The sequence below is a fragment of the Microtus ochrogaster genome, chromosome 18, assembly GCF_000317375.1.
Source record: "Microtus ochrogaster isolate Prairie Vole_2 chromosome 18, MicOch1.0, whole genome shotgun sequence".
Taxonomy (NCBI): domain Eukaryota; kingdom Metazoa; phylum Chordata; class Mammalia; order Rodentia; family Cricetidae; genus Microtus; species Microtus ochrogaster.
Window position 1 is genome coordinate 38,505,213 of NC_022020.1, and position 4,282 is coordinate 38,509,494.

The following is a 4,282-nucleotide window of genomic DNA, read 5'->3' on the forward strand; positions in this document are numbered from 1 at the left end:
ACACACATCAACTTCCACGAGCTTCTTCCCAAAAAAGTAGAAATATGTCTCAGAACCATGATGACTCTTCTCTTCAGTGGGCAGCAACTGAATGAAATACCTCATTAGTGAAAAGGTGAAGACTATTTGCCTTTCTGAGTTTGTCATTGAGAAAACACCTGTGACTGTAGTGATTTCTTAGAGCCTTTAACTGAAGTCTTGGACATTTCTTTGGCTAAAATATACATAATTATTCCCTCTCCACCACCCCTTCAATATTGCCGCACCCTTTCCAGCCACTCTCTCCTTAAAGATTCTTCAACATATCTTACTCCTATTGCCACATTACTATAGAAGGGCAGCCAGAATTCTGCTAATTCTCCAAACAATATTTGCCCTTTATTCTTTAAATTCTATATTATGTAAGGTTTGAGGTATAAGGCCCTGCTTTGTTTCTGTAAAATACAGGAGGCACCAAATAGCGCCTTCCTTCAGTGACTTTAGCCTTATTCTTTCTTTTGTATCAAATATCTTTATTTTCCAACTATTAGCAGTTATTTATGCTTGTAAATTCTATTTCCACTTTTACCTTTCATTTCACATTGTAGTACAAACCTTACTGAGACTCTTTTTACCTTCAAGTAATTATCTTCTTGGGAGCAGTGTGCACAGATTTTTTGACCTATTCATCGTTCTTAAATCAGCATCTGGTGTTGGTGGATGAAAATAAATATTTTGAATGGTCAACGTATGATGAATATATTGACTAAATTATTTAAGAAATCAATAAAATAAAATTCTAAAAGGTTTTAAACTCTCCTAAATTATAAACCTATGAAAATATAATGGGAACATTTAATTTGCTTTTTTTCAAAATACATGAATTTCATATCCATATTTTAGAGAAATTCAACTTTGAGCATATTTCATACTGTTTCAGTTTCACAGAAAATCAAAGTACTAATTATTGTAAAACTGTTACTGTTGTATTTTTAACAGCTAATGTTGGTTTTCTTTGTATACATAGAAGCTCAAATTCTCAGATGATACCAAAATGGAACAGATAGATTCCCATGACATTCAGGAGTGTTCTCCTCTCTCAGACAGCTGTCCTCCAGTTTTCAGAAGCAGCTCTGGGATTAAACTATCTTCTCCATGCCTTCTGTTGCTTGCATAGGATATCGTTAATGAGGAGCCTGAGCAAAGAGGCAACACACTGTTAGATCATATTCATTGATTTTTGAAATTTAATCTCCAAGTTGGAAGAACAGACTGTTTAGGTTTTTTCTTTTTAGTTTTATGGATTTAAATTTCAAAGACATTGTTCTAACAGTAGAACAATCTCAAGGAATTATCAATCTAACAGCATAGTAAATATCTTGCTAAGGAAGAGCCAACAATTCCATCTTTTGTTTGTGTGTATACATTGGACTACTCAGTACACTCTGGAGCTACCCTACTTTTCAAAGAAATAATTTTAAAGCAAGGGCTTCTCAGATGAGTTCAAAGGATCTAAAATACACTTGATTGGGTGGTATCTTGCTTTTATGTTGCTGGGATAAGACGTCATTACAAAGGAAAGTTATAAAAGACAGAGCATATTGGGAGTTAACAGTTATAGCGGGTGATACCATTACCACCGTGGTGTGTAGCATGGAACACACAGGCAGACATGGTGCTGGAACAGTAGCTAAACGCTTACATATTGATCCACAACATAAGACTGAGAATTAACTGTAAATGGTGTCAAATTTTGAAACCTCAAACTCTCGCTCCCAGTGACACACTTCCTAGAACAAGCCCCCACCTCCTAATAGGTCCCAAATAGTTCCACCAGCTGGGGACCAAAGTAGTCAAATACAAGAGCCTATGCGGGCCGTTCTCATTCAAACCACCACAACGAGTGGGAAGGAAGTGAAGTGGAGAAAGGGGATGGGCACACTCTATGAATTCTTGAGGGACAAATAATAACATCAATTTTAACATCAAACATTAAAACAGTAGCTTTTATCTGGACCTAATGTTGTGAGTATTCTCTATGTTGTGTCTGTGAGAGAAGATCACAGACATTTCAGATCAAGTAATATTAAATGCTCTGAAGGTAGAGAATTATGCCCATGCTTCATTCATTTTTGCTTCTCCATAAATCATCAATTAAAAATATGGACATATACTCTTTAAAAATGCTTGTTTTTAAGTACTGTAGATACCTGTGAAGAAAGACAAAGTTAGTTCTTAAACAGTTCTGCTATCCAAAAGCAAATTTTTCGCCAATCTGACGCTGTTTTTAAAGTACATAAATTACAGTATTTTATATCACTAAGCGTTCCAAAAGTACAACTTTGCTCATTGCTCAAAAAATGTCAGTATCAATGGAAAGAGTTATTTTAATTATTTTGAGGCAACATATTTTAAAAGTTTGTCTTCAATGCCTTTAAGAAGTATATTGAGAGCCTGGCGGTGATGGTGCACGCCTTTAATCCCAGCACTCGGGAGGCAGAGGCAGGCGGATCTCTGTGAGTTTGAGACCAGCCTGGTCTACAGAGCTAGTTCCAGGACGGGCTCCAAAAACCACAGAGAAACCCTGTCTCAAAAAATCAAAAAAAAAAAAAAAGAAGTATATTGAGAATGTGAGACATTTATAAATGGGTAAAATTGCATGAAGTTTAAAAAAATAAGGATAAGAAATCTTTTGCTTGAAAAATAAGCATTATAGTATTAAAACTTGATAATTAAGTTATAAAAATGTTTTACTCAATAATCTTAATATGCATATAATATTTAAAAATGATAACTCAAGGAATTTTAAATTAAAATTACATAGTATATTAAATTAATACACATTTCTAATTTATAATGTATCTTTATTAAATTATATATATTGTTTGAACTGATTTGAAATGATTGCCTGTCTTTTGTTTTTCTCTCTAACAGCTTTATCAGGTTGGAAGGAATACCTTTATTTAGAGGCATGTGGATTCATTTTTCTTACGTCAAACTGATCCTGGACTTTTGAGACCAGATCTAATTTCAGTGTAACCAGGAGCCTGACCTTGTCAGAGAAGCTAACTTTTCTTTTGGAGCACAAATGACCAATGGGATGGTCTACCTAAAATCATCTGCCTCTCACCTGACAGCCATGCACAGAGCCAGGTGGGCAGAAAATGCCCCAGCCTTAAAATATCTTCACTCCCGATTACCAAGAAGATACAACACCCAGAAGAAAATGACTAAGTTTTTAAGAAGCCAACAGATAAACAAAATCAAACAATCTAATTTCACAATGGAAAATCAATATTCTTGGATATCAATCTGCCCAGAAAAAAATGCAATTCATCAAAGAAGTTATTAAATTATACATCAATTTAACATTTTAAGAGATGGAAAGTTATGGACAGGAGGTGTCCCAAGTGAGAATTACTCCGCATTTCAACAAATTCAGACAAAACCAAAACTGAACCAGCTGGAACATTGCAAGGATGGGATTAGGAGGAATGTTGCAGTTTGCAGACGTGAACAGGTCCACAGTCCATATTCCCTCAAAGCCATAAGGGATAGCAGCATTGGCCCCAATTGTTTGAAAAGTTCCAGTGTTACATCCTCCACCTCATACTGGTTGAGAGGGGAAATTGCTTTACACTGATTACATCTCCGTGCACTTCTGTTATTTGCACAGTTGCTTCCATTCAGGGTAAGGAAGTGTTCTGGTATTTGCAAAGATGATCCCACCAGTTTGGAGACCACAAGGAGCAGTTTCTTGAAGGCATCCAAAAAGGATCACTTGAGAATTATTAGGATAATGAGTTCCCCTTTTATTTTTTAATTAACAAATAGTCAGTTACTTACATAAAGAACTGAATTTATTTCTGAACAAAACTGTAAAATCATAAAGAAAACATTATTGTGGTCAAATGAATGAGATCAAAAGGGTTTTATATATATATGTGTGTCATTAATATTAAAAAGCTGAAACTGTGTACTAAACAGTGATATTTAATTCTGTTTGTTCTGTTAATTCAAAACGTCATTTGTAATTTGTATTTGACATATAACAATTTTATAATCATCTCTGTTTCCTTGGAAAATGTATCAAACAAACAGCATTTTTTTCAGTTTATTTTTCTAAATAAATGTGTTGTTTGTAGAAGCTGAGGTTGTTCATTTAATTTAGTTTGTGTTACCTGAAAATTTCCTATTTTGTTTGACTAAGAGACTTTTTGCATAATTCAGAATTAAAGATAGGTTGAGATTTCAAATCAGTTTATAGTATAAAATTATGTCCTGTTTCTAAAACCCAAGAAGA

At 34.3% G+C, this 4,282-nt stretch overlaps 1 protein-coding gene across 1 annotated transcript in view; it reads left to right on the plus strand.

Moving 5' to 3' along the window:
• Window positions 1-4,068, plus strand: part of Prr16 (proline rich 16) — a 263,018-nt gene extending 258,950 nt beyond the window's left edge. The window contains exon 3 of the transcript XR_003377740.1: window positions 2,914-4,068. The gene's annotated coding sequence lies outside the window, so the exon portion shown is untranslated. The remainder of the gene's footprint in view (window positions 1-2,913) is intronic.
• The last annotated feature ends 214 nt before the right edge of the window (window positions 4,069-4,282 follow it).